General features: G+C 44.2%; 1 pseudogene; it reads left to right on the top strand.

Moving 5' to 3' along the window:
• LOC136864621 (dehydrogenase/reductase SDR family member 11-like) overlaps positions 1-21,331 on the top strand; it is a 56,808-nt pseudogene that overhangs the window by 34,161 nt on the left and 1,316 nt on the right.

Below are 21,331 nucleotides of genomic sequence, written 5' to 3'. Positions count from 1 at the left end.
AGGGGTGCCATGTTGGCAAACTTTCTGCGAATTTCTGCATACCTAGCCTTTCTTCCATGTAACTACTAATATGGATTAAACCTAATTTTACGGTCGGGTGCCTTTCCTGACGCCAACCATATGTGGAGGGATGTTGCGTGTTTTGTGGTGATCGGTAGTGTGATTTTTTTTAAATAAATGAAGTTGTCTATTAAGATGATCTCAAAAACCCAATCCCGAGCCAGAGGATTAACCGTACTTGGCAGGTAATCGAACCTCTGAACCTCCTCAGCCAAGGAACTGGACACCGATCAATCAATCAATCAATCAATCAATCAATCAATCAATCAATCAATCAATCAATCAATCAATCAATCAATCAATACTGATCTGCATTTAGGACAGTCGCCTAGGTGGCAGAATCCCTATCTGTCGTTTTTCTAGCCTTTTCTTAAATGATTTCAAAGAAACTGGAAATTTATTGAACATCTCCCTTGGTAAGTTATTCAAATCACTAACTCCCCTTCCCATAAACGAATAAGTTATTTGCCCCAATTTGTCCTCTTGAATTCCAACTTTATCTCCATATTGTCATCTTGTGATCGTGATGCTTTCTAGGAACAAAAGTGGAATTCCTATTGATGTAATTTTGTCGCGTGTCAACAAGTGCAGCACTAGAGATGTACTGTACAACATGCTAGCAACAACGAAGTGAAGCGCCAAGATTTTGAATGCACTTAAGAAATTTAGTCTCTGGCCCTCTCAAATTGGAAGTGAGACTCCATCATTCCCGTTGGTCCTAGGCTTCCTAAGGGCCTTGTAAGAATGAATCAAGACATGTGTGAAAGAGTGCTAGTCTTACTTACAGTCCCCGTCAGAATGCTCATTCTAACGGTTCAAGGACCAAGGTTGGCTAGGTATTCCTAGTCCCCTGAGTACAGGCAGGCCCATGACTCAGAATATATATTCAGGTTGCTCACACTTACTACATAGTAAAGGGTATCCTGACTCTCAGGATAACTAACTAGGCCACTCGGCCGCTATCCACGGTTACGATCTAGGATCTAGGACCTGGCAACAGGAACTCGCGCTACACTGAACTAAGTCAAAGATGGAGTTGCTTCTCGATGGAGCTGCAGATATGAATAACCTCCAGTTATTTTCCAGAATTCCCAACTCTGTTGCCAGATCATTATTCTACAGTCCACCGAGCGAGTTGGCTAAGGCGGTTCGAGGCGTGTAGCTATTAGCTTGCATTCGGAACATAGTGGATTCGAGCCCCAATGTCAGCGCCCTGAAAATGATTTTTCCCCGGTTTCTTCTTCTTTTCACTTCACACCGACACAGATAGGTCTTATGGCGACGGTGGGACAGGAAAGGGCTAGAAGTGGGAAGGAATCGACCGCGGCCTTGATTAAGGTACAGCCCCAGCATTTTCGTGGTGTGAAAATGGGAGACCACGGAAAACCATCTTCAGGGCTGCCGAACGAGTACAAGTTGACAACTGCGTGACCCAAACCGCACAGCCATTTTCCGTTTTTAACCAAGCAAATGCTGAGGATATTCCTTAATTAAGGCCACGGTTCCTTCCTTCCTAGTCTTAGTCTTGTCCTGTTCCATCGTCACCATAAGACCTTTTCCCTTAGCTGAGTCATGACATTGCTTCGACTTACTTGTGCCAAACTCCTCACTTTCATCTATTCTATCCGACCTCCCTTGATCAACTCTTGTTCTTTTTCGACCCCGACGTTATTAGGTCGTGAAGCCTAGGGAGTCTTTCATTTTCACGTCCTTCGTGGCCCGTGTCTTCCTATGGCCCATACCTTCATTTTTCGAAGTGTCGGATCCCTTCCAAATTTTCCCTCTCATTAGTGTTATTTAGAGGATGGCTGCCTAGTTGTTCTTCCTCTTAAAACAATAATCACCACCACCACCGCCACCTCCCCTGAGGGGATAGGGTGGGCCACATAGAGGGCAGCACCTGGTTAGGAGAAGCGGTGATGTTGAAAATGATTTGGAAAATAGTGAGATAGGTGGGGCGGGGGTGTTGGAGGACGTTTACTGTTACAGTGGGGAATGAATGATATTTTGGCTAAGGGGGAGTGTATGAATATTGATCATTTTAGCTGAGTGCTGCCATGAAGATCAGTATTTAACAAGGTGTGGTGACTTGTAGTAGCAATTACTTGTGTGGGGCTATGTTAAAAGGCGAATGACTGTGGATGAATGTTACATGGGGATGGCTAAATGAGTCGGTGGGTAGATGACGACGAGTCGTTGGATGAACGGCTGGGTGGCTCGTAGTATGTTTAATGGGGTGTATTAATGGATGAGCAGGTGAAATTTCCTGCTCTCCCAATCTCTACTGCGTGACTGTGTTGGTGACCCTCCAACCCACCCATTATCCCACTTAGAAGACCCAAGTTCTTTTCCCACACATGTGGGGTCGTAGGTGCGAACTGCGTCGCACATGTGGATTTTGGTCTATTTTACAGCCGGATACCCTTCCTGACGGCAATCCTATGTGGAGGGATCACATCGTTATTCCGTGTTTCTGTGATTTTTGCTAGTGTATGCGTTTTCTGAATATGAAGAGGATAGTGTCGAGACACCCGCAAAGACTCAGAAGCCATTCAAATCCCCGACTCGGTCAGGAATCAAACTCGGGACCCTCTGAACAGAAGGAGAGTACGCTGGTCAATCAGCTTAGAAGTCGGACCTATGTATCGAAAAATGATTATTGGAATTGATGAGGAGGGGTATGGATACGGGAGGAGTGGTTTAAATAAGGATTTCTAGTGGGGTAATGTGAAAATACTTGTTTAAGCTGGAGTGGGATGTTTGAAAGTGGAGGTTCAAGGTCTGATTTTCAGCTGATTGAAGGCGGACAAGGATGGGGGTGGGTTGTAGGGTTGTATGTTGCATAGGGAGAAGGTGATAAATCACACCATGTCTTCAATCAATGGTTGGAGAAGATAAAGGAACGGGTAGGGGTTAGTGAGTGTGTGAAAGGTGCGCAATGGGGGCGACTCATTCCAGATGGTTTGGAGGAGGAGGCGGGTCTAGTTTTGCATCGTCGGGCATACAAGGGATGAGGATTTCCACACTTGTTGCATTGTGGGAAAGGGGAGAAAGGGGTTGTTGGGTATTACGTCACTACCGAGCGAGTGAGCTTGCATTCGGGAGATAATGGGCTCGAACCTCACTGTCGGCAGCCCTGAGGATGGCTGAGGTGAGAATCGAACCCACCTCTGCTCAGTTGACCTCCCGAGGCTGAGTGGACCCCGTTCCAGCCCTCGTACCACTTTTCAAATTTCGTGGCAGAGCCGGAAATCGAACCCGGGCCTCCGGGGGTGGCAGCTAATCACACTAACCACTACACCACAGAGGCGGACTGAGCTTGCTTTACTGAAGAAAAATAGAATCTCATCAGTGCCCATTATCAAGATCACCGTGGAGGAACAGAGCAATTATTTTCAATCTGGATATCCTAGTATCTTAAAGAAACTTGTCATCGTCGCCATAAGACCTATCTGTGTCGGCGCGACGTAAAGCCCCTAGCAAAAAAAAAAAAAAAAAAAAAAAGAAAGAAACTTGTCAACGATAGTTGCTCAAGCTTCCATGGCTCTATAATATATACAGACGGCTTGCGCATACCGGACAATGATGAATATGACCAAGTTGGATGTGCCTTCGTGGTATATGAAAAACGATCTTGAAATATTTTCAGAACAACATAAGCTTTCTTCATACTGTTCAGTTTACCGAGCTGAACATTGGGCCATAAAGTTAGCACTACATTGGTGCGTAGATAATGGCAAAAATGCAAAGGTATACAGTGACTCACAAGCAGCACTAAACGCAATAAATGACAAGTATAATTTAAATCCAATAACTGCAGACATAAGATCCATAATCCAGAATGGCCCCCACGTGTGTTTATGCTGGGTTCGAGGACACACGGGGACAATTGGAAATAAGAAAGCAGACCTGTTAGCAGAAGACGCTGCAAAATCTGCGATCGACGTATCAAATGATAAAGCTCCGATATGTTACCTGAAAAGGAAGCTTAGAAATCACACATCTCTTTAGTGGAATAACATCTGGACCACAAGCAAAAAAGGATACGAGAGAACTGTTCTTTCCTGAGATCCACTATCGATTCTAGTGCAAAGTGCTCGTGCCTAATTTTGTGCTTACACAATTTCTATCTGGCCATGGCAAATTTAAATCATATTTCGAGCGATTTAACATCAACGTCTCAGATGATTACTTATGCTTTCGTGGGTCCTCTCAAACAGTGCAGCATTTAATTTTTTATTCTTCTGCTTTCGAAAGACCAAGATATACCCTAGTATGTCACCTGAAATTTTGTGACACTGAACTGAACAAACCTCTATTTCATATATTTAAAAACATTATTGTTATAATATTTTTTTTTAATTCTCATCCACTTCATCTTTAATAAGCTTTCATCATAATGTTCAATCTGTTGCAAATTGTATGTAATTGTTAAACTATAGCCCTAATGATACGATAGCCTCTTGTCGGTCGATGTACTGACACGTAAAAGAACTCCTATGGAACTAAATTCCGGCACGTCGGCGTCTCCGGAAACTGTAAAAGTAGTTAGTGGGACGTAAAGCCAATATTATTATCCAATAATGTAAAGGATTTCACCTTGTTTTCTTGACACGGCGAACGCTCAAAAGTTTATCATCATGTCTACAGTTACGGGCCTTGAAAGCATCAATCTAAACATTGAATGGATTTTTTAAAAGTAGGAAAGATCTTGATGATGATGATGATGATGATGAAGATAAAGTTGGAATTCAAGAGGGCGCATGGGAAGAAGAATAAGTGCTTGGAATAATTATTTACCTAGGAAGATGTTCGATAAATTTCCAACTTCTTTGAAATAATTTAAGAAAAGACTACGTAATGACCTGATGGGGAATCTGCCATCTGGGCGTCAGCGCTAAATGCAAATCATAGCCACTTGCTTGATAACAAGTTATGGCAAAGGGAGTTCGATTAGAAATGAAAGCCGGAAGCCTGGAATAAGTATGCTGAAGCAAGACTTAGTTAGCAGCCCTGTGGTCACCATTACACGCTCCCAAGTTGAGAAGTTATTGAGGTAAAAGGTCAGACTTAAAGTTACTCCAGCTCGTACCAGAAGATATAGCACTAATTATATCTCACTAGAGATATATCTGGGTTTGTAATTAAACTTGGAGAAAAGTGGACATAGTGGTTTATTTACATTATCAAGAGAGTGTCACCAATATAGCCATGAATTGAGTCCCAGTCAGTTATACGAAAGATTACGTATATACTGTAGGTGGTTACGTCTCTTGCTTGATTGATGAGTTTACTGTAACTTGGAACAATGTGAAGTCATGTCATTTTTCGTCGTTTGTTTGTTTGTTTGTTTGTTTATTTGTTTGTTTGTTTGTTACAGAAACATGAGAAAAGTTCTGCATGAAATTTCATGAAAGGTATTTAAGAATGAAGGCAATTAGGAGCGGTTACCTGTACGACTCATTGGCTGAATAGTTATCGATGTGACCTTCAGTTCAAACGGTCCCGGATTCGATTTCCGGCCGGGTCGGGGATTGTAATCGCGTCTGATTAATTCTTCTGGCTCTTGTCCCAACACTTTGCTCTTCATGTTCAGACAACGTACTACACTACCAACCACCACATGAATACTCAATAGTGATTGCATCCCTCCATATAGGGTTAATGTTAGGAAGAGCATCCGGTCGAAAAACAGGGACAAATCCATCTCTGCGACACAGTTCGCACCCGCGACCCCACATATGTGGATAAAACCGGGCAAGAAGAAGAATAAGATGATGATGATGATGATGATGATGATGATGATGATGATGATGATGATGATGATGAAGCAATTACCTATTTCTTTCAAGGGAAGGGGGCTAACGTAGCAAATACCTGCAAATAATAATTAATTACAAAAGTATTTGCAGATATACAGACAGAGCATGCACATAAGTGCACGCACCTGTACGTTTTGCAATTCATTATTATTATTGATTTAATATTTTCTTAATTCTTCGTTTTGTCCTGGCAGTACACTGAAATAGTTCCTTTCCTTTCCTTTCTTTCTTTCTTTCTTTCTTTCTTTCTTTCTTTCTTTCTTTCTTTCTTTCTTTAATCTGTTTACCCTCCACGGTCGGTTTTTTCCTCGGACTCAGCGAAGGATCCCACCTCTACCGCCTCAAGGGCAGTGTCCTGGAGCGCGAGTCTTTGGGTGGAGGATAAAACTGGGGAGGAGAACCAGTACCTCGCCCAAGCGGCCTCACCTGCTATGCTAAACAGGGGCCTTGTGGAGGAACGGGAAGATTGGAAAGGACCGGCAAGGAAAAGGGAAGGAAGCGGCCATGGCCGTTAGTAAGGTACCATCGCGGCATTTGCCTGGAGGAGAAGTAGGAAACCACGGAAAACCACTTCGAGGATGGCTGGAGTGGGAATCGAACCCACCTCTACTCAGTTGACCTCCCGAGGCTGAGTGGACACCTTTCCAGCCCTCGTATCACTTTTCAAATTTCGTGGCAAAACCGGGAGTCGAACACGGGCCTCTGGAGGTGGCAGCTAATCACGCTAACCACTACACCACAGAGGTGAACGAAATAGTTCCTACTGGTCAATAATTCAAGAATCTATTTTTATTCTACTTTTACTTTTTTCAGGTGTTAATTCTGAATGTTTATAGAGATATCCCAGATCGGACCTGGGTGTTAACATACCTATCAGGTAGCCAAGTTTCGAGAAATTCGGTTTAGTCATTTTCTCGTTAAGTCGCAACAAACGGACAAACAGACAGACAAACAAAAACTGAGTCGAGCCTATTTTCGATTTTTTCGAAACATCTTTCACCTTTTGAGGCTTGTAACTTTCTAGAAGATGACGGTTTTCAAGAATGGCATTTGACCCTGATACTTGACCAAATACGCATAAAGTGTCGATCCCAACAAACTGAGAAAAAGGCCAGGAAGAGTTCGTTAAATCCGCTTCACACTCTACTCATTAGTCATCCTCAGCGTGGAGGACGAATATGACACATAGTCTATGATGTAACTTGAGTAAACGAAGTTTTAATGAGGCCGCCGACAGTGAATATGCTTACTCATCTCGTGAAGCTCAAGGTTAAGAGAAACTCAAAGAGAAGTTCAGTCTTCTAACGACCCTCCAGTGAGGCTCACAACGACGCGTTGGGCTCTGATAGTCTTTTTTTTTTCTTTTTCTTTTTTTCTTTTTTTTTACAAGTTGCTTTACGTCGCACCGACACAGATAGGTCTTATGGCGACGATGGGATAGGAAAGGTCTAGGAGTGGGAAGGTAGCGGCCGTGGCCTTAATTAAGCTACAGCCGCAGCATTTGCCTGGTGTGAAAATGGGAAACCACGGAAAACCATCTTCAGGGCTGCCGACAATGGGATTCGAACCCACTATATCCCGAATACTGGATACTGGTCGCACTTAAGCGACTGCAGCTCGGTCTGATATTCTAGTGACCACCGTAGAACAAACTTTCTTGGCTCTTGTACATTTCCATACACGGGGACTTTCATAGTTCTAAGGTCAGAGGATTTCATAGAAATGTTTATGACCGGGCGAGTTGACCGTGCGCGTAGAGGCGTGCGGCTGTGAGCTTGGATCCGGGAGATAGTAGGGTCGAATCCCACTGTTGGCAGCCCTGAAGATGGTTTTCCGTGGTTTCCCATTTTCACACCAGGCAAATGCTGGGGCTGTACCTTAATTAATGCCACAGCCGCTTCCTTCCTACTCCTATGCCTTTCCTATCCCATCGTCGCCATAAGACCTATCTGTGTCGGTGCGACGTAAAGCCCCTAGCAAAAAAATGTTTATGTAAACAAAATTTTAATTTTGTCTGTATATTTGAAATTTTTCTCTCCTTTCGTATTTTGTCTCGGATTAGGAATATAAAAGTCGAAAGTGTTTTAGTTCAATTTTTGTCTTGTCTGTCTGTCTGTCTGTCTGTCTGTCTGTCTGTCTGTCTGTCTGTCTGTCTGTCTGTCTGTCTGTCTGTCTGTCTGTCTGTTACATCACGGGAAAGAGCTGAATAAAATTTATGTTATTTTATTATTATTCAGTAGCGGACCAATATTAGAGGCCAAAACAGGAAATATGCCGCACTCAGTAGTCCAGAGGGTAGAGCGCTGGCCTTCTGAGCCCAACTTGACAGGTTCAATCCTGGCTCATTCCGATGATATTTGAAGGTGCTCAAATACGTCAGCCTCATGTCGGTAGATCTAATGGCACGTAAATGAACTCCTGTAGGGCAAAATCCCGGCACCTTGGCGTCTTCTAAAACCGTAAAAATTTAATGTGACGTAAAACAAATAAAATTATTAAACAGGAAATGTCAAATTTCTCCAATGATATTAGCTATATCAAAAAAAACCGTATGCAACAAAGGTAATGCAAATTACAGTATAATTCCTGATCTTTGTTTCGTTGTTTTTACAGAACTGGGAAGAATAAAGGAGATGTTCGTGATTACTACATGTTTCACAAGCTTACTAATAGATCTGGAAATATTAGTTCTATCAAAAATGTGGACATAACAAAAATGATAAAATATCTGATATTTTTTATTTTCCCTAATGGTTTACCGTCGCACTGTCTCAGACAGCTTTTCGGCGACGATGGGATAAGAAAGGAATGGGCAGGAAGTGATCGGGGCTTTAATTAAGATCCATTGCCATTTCAAGACTTCTAATGGTAGAGTTCGGGCCCACCATCTCCCGAATGCAAGGGGAGTTAGAATGTTTTACCTCTTCAGTGTAAGAACTGCAAAATTTAAGTCTCTGGAACTCCGATACTTCTCTGTAGCTAAATCAGTAAAGCTGTCTTTACAATCTCCTACAAAATCCCTCCAAAAGGGTTGCGTGATTTTTATGATTTCAAGATGATTTATGATTCACTTAAAGATATTTTTGAAGAGAACAAATATTATATGTCCTCTTACTACGATTTTAATTCAGTGGTTTATTTAGAACTATTGATACTAGGGTTCGAAACCATTATCTCCCGAATACATATTTACAGGAGTAAGGGTGGACTCGCGTAACTAACTCACTCAGTGATAAAAATATGATAGGAAATCAGTCGAAGTAAAGGAAAGTATTCCAATTCTAGACCTAGATCCAAGATTTACCTATCCGTAAAAACACACACTATGTCCTATGTTAATCTCGATCGACAAATACAAAGTCCCTAGCCTCTAGTAGAACAGACTCTTCCCGCACGATGTGATGCCATGTTGCCTCCGGAGAGACCTGGGGCAGATCTTTCTCATTGATGCTCATACGGGACCTGCGTTCTGGGTGTGTGATAACACTGATAACGATGATGATGAGAGAGCGTGAACCCCGATATCCGCATCTAGCCTTCTCCTGTCGAATAATAACAATGGGTCTGCTCATGACCTGATGTCTCCATCCGACGGATGAATGACCACCAACAGCGTCATGTCGTCATTCCATGCGAACACTGCAAAGAGGTCTGAAATTAAACCAAGGCTATTAGCACACAATCTGGTGATTATAAATGGTATACAACCACTCCTCTACCCTGCCAACCAACATTCTGATGTGATATTTTCTAACAACGGGATTCGAACCAGCTACCCAAGGTGCCAGACGTTTATGGCCACCAGGTGGGCATTTTCCTTCACGTCTAACACAGCAATTACAAGTTAATAATAGCAAGCAAAACGCAATCCTGTAGTTTTTCATGAAATGAAATGAAATGGCGTATGGCTTTTAGTGCCGGGAGTGTCCGAGGACATGTTCGGCTCACCAGGTGCAGGTCTTTCGATTTGACACCCGTAGGTGACCTGCGCGTCGTGATGAGGATGAAATGATGATGAAGACGACACATACACCCAGCCCCAGTGCCAATGAAATTAACCAATGATGGTTAAAATTCCCGACCCTGCCGGGAATCGAACCCGGGACCCCTGTGACCAAAGGCCAGCACGCTAACCATTTAGCCATGGAGCCGGACTGTAGTTTTTCATGACTGTAAATAACGCGATCATAGACGCAGAACCTCCAGTTTTGCATTGATTCCGCTCCTCAGAGACGTAACTTTTCATTTCAAAAAATCACAAATGCCTTGGCCGAGATTCGAACCGTGACGACCTTGGAAAGTAGCCATTGTCTATACCACTCGACTTTCACGTCCCGCGATTGATACTTGAAATGAGTTTTCAGTAACTCTCAAATTCTGAACTACAGTATATGTTGACTACTTACTCAAAGATGAGTAAAAAATTTCTTCTTCTTCTTCTTCTTCCTCACACCTGTTCTTGTGCATCATATTTCCGCTATGACCTCTCTTGGTCAACTATTACGTTTGTCTGTCCCCAAACAGATGATGCTGAGATACGAAAAGGAGAGGAGTAGGAAGGTAGCGATCCATGACATTGATTTGTCCGAGCATTTGCCTGGTGTTAAAATGGAAAACCACCTTCAAGGCTGTCGACAGTGGCATTCGAACCCACTATCTTCCGAATGCAAGCTCACAGCTGCGAGACCCTGGATACAATGGTATCTTGTACGGCCTATTACAATAAAATCAAAATTGCTCCTATGCAAAACCGGGGTGACTCGCTAGTCAATAAATGCATTTAAGAACATTTATGGGATATACTGTATATACATGTTAAACGCCGCCCGGTGGCCACGATCGTTAAAGCTTTGAAGTCTAAACGGTCCGACACCGTGGTTAGCCGGTTCGAGTCCCGTTGTTCGAAAAAAATATTCACCATCAGAATGTTGGTCTGTCGTGACCCGGAATGGATCCCAACACCTTCCAGTGAGAATGTTGTTAGTTGGCTCCCCAAGCGATAAGGGATGATGCTCTGGGTCTGGATGATACAGCTACGTGTGAAGAAGAGGTACCGTAGTTTCTCTACCAAAATATTTAATGCTGCCTAATTACAATATTTACAGTAGAAGAATGAATATTATCGTGTAACCAGCAGCAAGAACCGCGAAGCTTGTGTTAGGCTTTATATACGCCTCCTATTCTAAGTCCGTTACATGACTTAGTAATATTACTGACGAAGATGGAATCTCCCCTCAACAGGAAGAGATTCGAGGCGGTGCTCTCTAGACGGAAGATGGCTGACAAAAGGCCCCTGTTTATTTTTCTTTTATTTCGGGAGTGGGGGGGGGGCGAAGCCCGCTCCCCCCGCGTGACCATCGACTCAATCTACATGGCCTCCGACATGCTATTATTTCTAAGAAGAAAGTTTTTTTTTGCTAGTTGTTTTACGTCTCACTGACACAGATAGGTCTTACGGCGACGATGGGACAGGAAAGGGCTGGGAGTGGGAAGGAAGCGGCCGTGGCCTTCATTAAGGTATAGCCCCAGCATTTGCCTGGTGTGAAAATGGGAAACCACGGAAAACCATTTTCAGGGCTGCCGACAATGGGGTTCGAACCTACTATCTCCCGAATACTGGACACTGGCCGCACTTAAGCGACTGCAGCTATCGAGCTCGATCTAAGAAGAAAGAGCAGGGAAGAGTGGGAAGTGATACAAGGAGTATCTGCCGGTTTCCGAGTTATACTCGCTACCACGGCAAGAGTTTGTAGTGGCTGTATAGTGTTAAGGTGTGGTGTTTAAGGGTCAGGGAAAAACCACATAGGCAGAAAGAGAAATAGCCTACATGTAAAACCTGACATCTTTTGATAGCACATGCAAGGATGTGGCCTGGAAAATGGTCCAGTGGTAGTGTTAGTTGAGAAGAGGTATCATACACCAGCTAGCCATGAGCCATAGTCTCGCCGTTCCACCTGCCAGGGGATCAGTCCCTCTGGGCACTGCCGTGACTAGCGCGGGCCTTGCCGGCTGCGGAGCCATACGGCGAGTACCACTAGGGCCTGCCGCACAGCACCACCTCCTTGGGGTCCCTCGTACCCAGTCTTCGATCCCGGAGAATGAGGCCAAGCCCGCCGAGGCGGGGGCCTCCTGGAAGGGGTGGGTCATGACGCCGGGCCTCCTTCTTCTCTGCCCGCACCATGGCCCGGTAGACTGGGCAACTGCGGTGGGAGGCCGGGTGGCGCCCCGCGCAGTTGGCGCACACCGGCGCCTCCTTAAGTGTTGCGCAGGCCGTGTAGTGGTGATCACCCTCACAGCGGTTGCACTTCACTTGGAGCCCACAGCTCTCCTGCCGGTGGCCCCACCTCAGACAGCGGAAACACTGCAAGAGCTGCTGAGGGGGACGTTTCAATCTCACCTGACTGCCGCTACCCGCTGAGGTCCTCTCCTGATTTGCTCCTCGGTAGACTGCTGTCCTGGGAGCAGTCCTGGGTTGCGGCTGGGCGGCCATCTCCTGGTGGGCCGGCGTCTTCTTCCTCCTGGTCCTGGGGCGGCGTCGTCTTCTTCCTGGGGGTTTCTTCTCGGCAGGGGAGGAGGCCTCGTCCTCGTGGCCCACCTCCCGGCCTGGTGACCTCGGGGTAGCGAGAGGTCCCGCTGCGTCGCCGTCTTCTTCCTCCTGGCTGGCGGTGGTGGCGTCGGTCAGTGCTAACACTCAACTGCGTTCCCTGTCCTGTGGGGGGCGCATCGAAGTCTGCATCTCGACAGACATGCTGGCAGGCTAGGCCTGGACTGCAGCCTCAGAACGCCAGGGGGCGTCCTTCTCCAGTGCTGTGCTGCCATTCACCGTCACGGGCGCTTTCCTGGTTTGCGCCCGGGTTACAGGCCCTTCCTGGTAGGCCACTGCGTCAACTTCGCCCTGGCAGGTGGTCGACGGTCCTGGTTGGCGGCCTTGTTGGTCTGCGTGTACTTCGTAAAGTACAGCGGTCCAATTCGGGTCGCGCCGTCGCGGCGCTCGGGAGCGCCGCCGTCGTCCTCGGTCCTCGGCTCCGTCTGCGTGGCTGCCTCCTGGTAGCTTGAGACGTCCAGGTGCTCCCTGAGTCCTGGTAGCCGGGCGACCTGGTACTGCTGGGACAGCAGCTCCTCGTACGTCCGGAAGCGGGCGGGGTTCTTGGGCCGGATGATGACCGCCCAGCCATGGATCACATCGGCGATGATCTCGGTGCTCGACTCTGCCAAGTAGTCAGCGACCACTCCAAGGAGATCGAGTATGCGGATTGTCCCCCTGTTAGTACGCATCTCCCGCCGGTTGAACAGCATCAGCGACGGGAGTCTGACGTCGGGGGCGACCTCCGATCTGTGCTCCGCTTGTAGCTTCGCTACGGCTCCCTTGTAGTCGTAGCCGACCGGTCCCGCTGGGGTGATTAGCTTCTCTATCCTGGACTTCCTGAAATAAAATCCTGAAAGAGAAAAAGCGAGCACTGAGAAGTGCTCAGCTTAAACATTTTTTTTTTTTTTTTTTTTTTTTTGCTAGTTGCTTTACGTCGCACCGACACAGATAGGTCTTATGGCGACGATTGGACAGGGAAGGGCTAGGAGTGGGAAGGAAGCGGCCGTGGCCTTAATTAAGGTACAGCCCCAGCATTTGCCTGGTGTGAAAATGGGAACCACGGAAAACCATTTTCAGGGCTGCCGACAGTGGGGTTCGAACCTACTATCTCCCGAATACTGGATACTGGCCGCATTTAAGCGACTGCAGCTACCGAGCTCGGTATCAGCTTAAACAAATGCTCCTTCGGAATAGTACTAATAAGTACAGTTGCCTGGCTTGCACTTAAGAAGTACAGTTCGTCTGGCGAGGAGAGGGACAGCGGAGCGAGAGACACGTACGTGTTCTCGCTAGCACGGTCAAGCTCGTCCTGGCCCCTGTTTATCTCTTTAAAAAAAACCAAACCCCATGGCGCTACAGCCCTTGAAGGGCCTTGGCCTACCAAGCGACCGCTGCTCATCCCGAAGGCCTGCAAATTACGAGGTGTCGTGTGGTCAGCACGACGAATCCTCTCGGCCGTTATTCTTGGCTTTCGAGACCGGCTGTTTATCTCTTATGGTCCTTTTCATACTCTCAGTATCGCCACACCCTAACCTTGTGGAAAGCTCCATACCTGGGTTACACAAACAGCCTCTGTACAGCACAATCACTTGTGACTTTGGTAATATTCCTATCGTCAGCGGAAATACTGGAACTTGCACTTGTTTGTGCATTGCAATGCTACTCTTACTTTCCGTGTTTACTTCCCTCTGTGGTTACACCATGTCTTGCTACAACTCAGTACATCTCAATGCTTCTTCTTCTCCTTCTTTTTTATCAGTTTACCCTTCAGGTTCGGTTTTTCCCTCGGACTCAGCGGGGGATCCCACCTCTACCGCCTCAAGGGCAGTGTCCTGGAGCTTCAGAATCTGGGTCGGGGTATACAACTGGAGAGGATGACCAGTACCTCGCCCAGGCGGCCTCACTTGCTATGTTGAACAGGGGCCTTGCGGGGGCATGGGAAGATTGGAAGGGATAGATAAGGAAGAGGGAATAAAGTGGCCGTGGCCTTAAGTTAGGTACCATCCCGGTATTTGCCTGGAGAAGTGGGAAACCACGGAAAACCACTTCCAGGATGGCTGAGGTGGGAATCGGACCCACTCTTCAAATTTCGTGGCAGAGCCGGGGATCGAACCCGGGCCTCCCGGGGGTGGCAGCTAATCACACTAATCACTACATCACAGAGGCGGATATCTCAATACAGAATATAATTTCTTATTCATAGCGTTATATTTCCTTACCTTATATTAATTCTATTACCTCTATAAACTCAGAGATACTATTCCTCCTACGCTCCTACCAATAGGTTCGATTCTCGGAGAGAATAGCTGTCCTGTGTTTGACTTCCGAGACCTGACGTCTCCTTTCCTGTCCTGAGCTCGACTCTGGGACAACTCTGGAACGCGACAAGCCACTAGTCACTAGATTGCTTGCCTAGAGCCTGGATTAAATTCCAAGCCTCTCCTCAGTGCTCGTGTGGAGTGTTGATGGTGATTCGTCCGTCGGATGGAGAGTTAAGTCTTGAGCAGACCCCTTGGTGCTAATTTCCAGGAGTAGGCTATGTGCCGGCACCGGGTTTTACCCTCTCCCTTCCTACCATCATATATCACGTCATTCATTTCATCTCATTAACTCCTTTGATGAGACTGACGTCAGGAAGGGCATCCGGTCATAAAAACTCGCTACGAAGCTTCATCTCACTTCACACCCGATCTCGTAAAGGAACGGGGCTACAGTTGGACAAACATACATACATACATATACAAGGTAAACATTTCAAACATTCAACGCCAGGAAGTCGAATAGCTTACGGTCAGGTAGGGTGGAAGAACAGAATAAGTGAGTATGCAAGATGACAGAGAAAATCTAGCATAAACAATGTCATTTTTTACAGTATCTCGTGGTTATCATTAAGCTATGAGTCATTGAGTATTTCATATTTCTTTAGTTTGTTTATTGCGTTATTTCTGTCCTGTTCCTTGGCTGAATGGTCAGCGTACAGGCCTTCGGTTCAGAGGGCCCCGAGTTTGATTCCAGACAGGGCCAGAGAGTTTAGGCTTAATTGCATGTGGTTAATTCCTACGGCTGAGGGACTGGGGTTTGTCCCAGCGTATTCTTCTTCCTACTCACACAACAAAACACACTACCAGCCACCACAGAAACATACAGTATAGAATACATTCCTCCAAATTGGGTTGGCGCCAGGAAGGGCATGGGGTCGTAAAATCAGGTCAGAACCACATAGTTCGCACTCACTGGTGTGGGAAAAGCGGTGAAAAGAAGATTGCTTTATTCCTGCCTTCGTTGTTCCAGTCCCTGGCGCAGGTACTGATGTGCGAGGAAGGGGAACGACATGCTGTCAAAGCTGACGTCACCAAGGACGAAGAGATTTTGGCGGTATTCGACTGGGTAAAGAATAACTTAGGAGGAGTTGATGTGCTGGTGAACAACGCCGGAATGAATATTCAAGGAGGACTTCTTGGTGAGTCCTTCTGTTCTGATAATATGCCTTTCATTTTTCTTACTCTAGCCGAATTTCAGCAACATTAAGGAAAACCTCTTACTTCACCTGCATCAAACTGTTCTCGTTGGTACCTTACAGCCGGACTGAGTGGCTCAGACGTTTGAGGCGCTGGCCTTCCGACCTCAACTTGGCAGGTTCGATCCTGGCGCAGTCCGGTGGTATTTGAAGGTGCTCAGCAGTGGCGGTTCGTGACTCTGGCAGGGCTGTGCCGCCATCTCTTTCCCCTCCCCAATCGGTCGAGTTTTCACTGTTCAGCACCACGATACTTTTAGATGTATAATAATAATAATAATAATAATAATAATAATAATAATAATCCTATGGCACTAGCTGAATAGAAATCTGCTTGCATTACAACATTTATTAATGAATTAACTACACTACAATGGCATTTATGCACGCACATTAATAGGTTAACAGCTAATGCAATCCCGACTATTATGGAACGGCACTGTTTCACTATTCACAATAACAAGTGTCCGACTCGTTGGCCGAATGGTCAGCGTACTGGCCTTCGGTTCAGAGGGTCCCGGGTTCGATTCCCGGCCGGGTCGGGGATTTTAACCTTCATTGGTTAATTCCAATGGTCCGGGGGCTGGGTGTTTGTGCTGTCCCCAACATCCCTGCAACTCACACACCACACATAACACTATCCTCCACCACAATAACACGCAGTTACCTACACATGGCAGATGCCGCCCACCCTCATCGGAGGGTCTGCGTTACAAGGGCTGCACTCGGCTAGAAATAGCCACACGAAATTATTAATTATTATTATTAACAAGTGATAATAACAACATTCATGAAAATAAACAGTGCACTCCCGAATTTCTCTCTCCTTGCTCAAATTTCAAAGCACGACAACGTACAGTATTGAACAATTTGATCACACTACAAATAGTACCGTCACGTTATGGTTACATTTTGAATCTTTATTTTAGCTTCTTTATAGGACTAACTTGTTTAAATAGTCACTATAATAATAGAATTCATTGCTTTGTAACATGTTTTGGAATTAATATAAGACGTTGGGGGAAAAGCCTAGGTGCATTGTAAAGAAGTTGGCGATGTGCTGAGGGCTCCACCGTTCCTTTTCCTGACAAGCCGATATCATCCTTCCAGGCTCCTCCCGCATCCCGCACCACGCACCCTTGCTAAACTCTAGGAACCTACTGAGGGCTCTGCCGGACCGGGCTGGACAGACCATACTGTACCCATACTGGGTAATTTAGGGCAACTGTTACATAATTTGGTTTCACAAACAGATGTATAGATGGAATAGTTGGATGAGAACTTCCAAAAGTCACTTACCAGGTTTGAAGTCTCGTCCTCCCTACTTTCATTTCGTCACCGGCTGAACTCATAAAGCATACAGGTAATGGAATGTTCGAAAAAGAAAAATAGGCACTACATAAAATATAACGAAAGTAGGATTCTACAATGTGAGAGGAATACACTAATATTATTAAATGAGAAGAATCTTCGCTAAAATATTATTTGCTAAACATTTTATTATACTGATAAAATCACACGAGATGGTGCCATACTACAACACATGAACAAGAAACGTCAAGAATAATGTCCTTGTAGTTTATTCATAGTTGTAGTTGGTCCTCGGCATACCTCAAATCATTTGGCTAATTATCATGGTTGTAGAAAATATACATTCCCATAAGTACATTTCCTTTAAAACACGAGATTGCATCGCCGTATATCAAACACATGGTCCATTTGACCACGACAATTATATATTTACACTGAACACATACGTGTATCCTGGGTTTACCTAACAAATTATATTCAAAGAAAAATCAGCCAACGCTGGAATCGAACCCATCACCATAGAACACTTTGGGAAATAATAAAACACATAAACACATTACATAAAAAAGTATCAACATATATCACACAATACATCTCGAAGATTATGACTTAACCAAGCCATAGTATCTGGTTAAATTCTTCGCTCCAACATGGGTCGAACTCAAGTACTCCAGCTTCCAAGTTTAAAAATTTAAAACTCCAATCACGAGCTAATTTAATGCATAAACATGAGAAGGGATCTATCCTTCACAAAATCAGAAAATTATCCACATTACTCATAACGTATCATTAGAATGGAATTGAGACTGCTTTGGCGAATGAAAGGGATCTCGCCGGTAAACCTTAAGCTTTGCTGGAAACTATGGAATGTTCCTCGACCCTAAGTCGCACGTAGTAAAACTGTCAATCATGACAACAGCTGTGTGACCAGCTCCGTGGCTACAAAAACACATTGAACTCGTCATTTCTTTCTTTTTTCTTTCTTTCTTTCTTTCTTTCTTTCTTTCTTTGTTTTATATATCATCTTGGCTTGTTCTCAAGTACGCATTCATTTGAGAGCCATTAGTTCTTATTAATCTTTATTTGGCTATATATTTAGCCCAATTCAATATATCACAACAGCCATAATTATTATTATCCTTTATCATTCCAACAACATAACATGTTACAGCTTCACCCTTCCATATCATACCATCGCACCCCAAATCCGTTCCATTAATTTACAGAGAAGACTCCATTCATACAGGTTATTTAATTCTTCCCGCATATCTATATAATTCGCAAAATACCTCGGTTTGGGACATCTTCAACGATCATCTATTATCATACGGGATTTATAATAACTGAATCACCTTGAAGCAAACATATAGTTTATATTCAAACTACTATGAAAATCTTTACCAGATAATAACATTACGAAGAAATTATAAGTTTAGCTAAATCGCTATTCTCCCCAAATATGTGCTTCATATACACTAAGAATTTATGGGATATATATAATAATTCATGCAAATAAACCTGCTAAATATCAATGATTATTCTTAAATCACTTGAAAATCCTAACTAAAATAATAAATCTTTTCCCAGTCACACGCGTATAGTGTTCCCTACATTTAATATTGTTAATCATACATTTTAATATTTACAAAATAAAAATTGCTACTGGCATGCAAATCTCGTGGTTTAATATATTCAAATGGATTGTACTTATCAAATACTGGATATGGTTTACCGTCATCTCGAGGTACATCTTAGATTTTTACTCCGTCATGATGAGCGGTCTTCTCTTTGATAGTCCTTGGTTCCTCATCGTACTACCACGATCCATGTTTCGAACTGTGGTCTTCTTAGTTAAGTCTCTGGGCGTTTCTTGTAGAAATAATTGCAGGCACTTAGGCGCAATTCTTGTAGACTCCAGATCTCGGGTTCGACGACCACTCACGAACACACAGGCAAAATGGGAAATCAGTTATTAAACACTGTTTATGTACTTTCAAAGGGATCTACTGCTGATAAGATACACTGATAACTTTAAATAGATCAATGCAAATAGTGGCAAGTTTGTAGAAATCACTGTTCATTTCCCCATTAATCACGCAGTCTATCACCACGAGTGTCCATGGAGTATGCAAACGCTAATTTTGTCAGGAACAATTCTTTAATTTTGCTGAACGTCACTCACTCTTAAAATGCTTTGGATCGGTCACTGTTAATTACTGAAGGTAATTAGCTGTCTCACCACCTCTAAACAACCTGACGCGTTCGCCCTTTCGCTGATGATTGCACCATGAGCCGCAACTGACTGTTGTTCTTAATTAAAATGTTAAATATTGAGATAAGACTTCTATTCATTAATAATGCACATTATCTTGTACCACACGGCTTATTCCGCGATATTTTACATCGCACTGATGTGTTTTTCTTCTATGACACAATACTTCATAAACTGATATCCAAGTTCACTCCTAACGTGTTAGTACTGCAGCTATACAAATGACAATGGGATACTGTACCTAGGTCCTGGTTCTACTTATAGCCTCCGAACAAAATGATCAGTGGGGGAGGTAAATTATGCCCCTGCTGAATTTGAAGGTCCGGTAATCGGAATCTTTCAGCGGCGTGAAAACACTCAAATTATAGCTTGTGACCTCTACTTTCTACTGATCGCATATAAAACTAAAGCGATCAGTGGGTCATTCACAATCTCAAAAGCGTCCTTTTAGAACATCACGCGTCATGGTTCATCACGCAAGATCTCCCACTTTTTTCCACACGTTGTCAGATTTCAGCAGTCATCTTTAATCTGCGTACTGCTGTATGACAAGCGTCATTACCGATCCACCATTAAAGTATTGCATTTATATGCATCAACAATTAGCATTAAATACATAGGTTCGAATGAGACCTGACTCATAAATTTCCAAAAATTATTTCTGATGAAGGTGTTCTTCTTCTTCCTCTTTTTAATAAATTATGGTGAAGTGGCACCAATGAATGCGGTGTTGAATTAGTAGAGGACATTTGTTTCTCATGGGTTAACACACCTTAACTCAGCCCACTCTTCGACAACCTGCATTTCCACGCGTAGCGTCATCCTTCCATGTCGCTCACACAAAAAGAGAACGCGATTTCAAGGTCCAGCGGTAATGCGCTATCCTTTCCTCGTTACAGCGCAGAAAACTGCTCCCTTCGGGCTGGGATATCGTAAATCACACCCCGGTTCGGCATGTAGACTGCTAATTACTACATTACATGTCACAGAATGTTGCGGAAAACGGCATATATAATTAACTAAACCTCCTAACATGCCTATGGCATGGTGATGAACGGTTACATCCTTCCACCGCTCCGACTAAGAAAAATCACGAAACTAGGGATTTTTCTTATTCAATATTGTTACAAGTTACTCAGTTTCATAAAATTCTATTCTTATTTCCGAAGAGTGATGTTTTCTTGCATTAGCTTACGTCTTTCCAATAATATTGGTAGATACTTTTGCATTTTGAGGTCTCGTTTTCCCGCACATTCACTGCACTCATCATCGTCCGTAAACTTACCATCATCATTAACGTCGTGTAGATCTTCTCCATCCCATAATAAATTAATTTCAGGAAATTCTTCATTATCTTCAGTATCATCTATGACATCGATTTCCTCTTCGTGTGATCTATCAGTAACTAAATTAACATTTTTTCTTATAGCTCCGCCTCCCGCGAAATATTCAGTTGCTCGAGGATCTAAACTACCTCCGAGACTCATACTTAATTTTATTCTTATCATATAGTTTATCATACCATTAATCTATATAGATGGTCTTAATATTATACTGTACATACACAATACACATTTCCATTCGGGTCGTAACTTGCCATTAGCATACAAACCTTTCCTTTTGTCCACAAGACCTTCCTTCTGAACCATGAGGTCTTAGCCGAACATCCCTCGTCCATTATTCTGGGGATGCAGCGCAACCACTTTCTCGTTTTTCAGCCGCCTTCTCTTCACGAGTGCGTAGCTTGTCTGGAATGCTAAGCTGGG

Source organism: Anabrus simplex, chromosome 1 (genome assembly GCF_040414725.1).
Source record: "Anabrus simplex isolate iqAnaSimp1 chromosome 1, ASM4041472v1, whole genome shotgun sequence".
NCBI lineage: Eukaryota > Metazoa > Arthropoda > Insecta > Orthoptera > Tettigoniidae > Anabrus > Anabrus simplex.
Note: the sequence above shows the minus strand (reverse complement) of the source record. Positions and strands in the feature narration are given on the sequence as shown.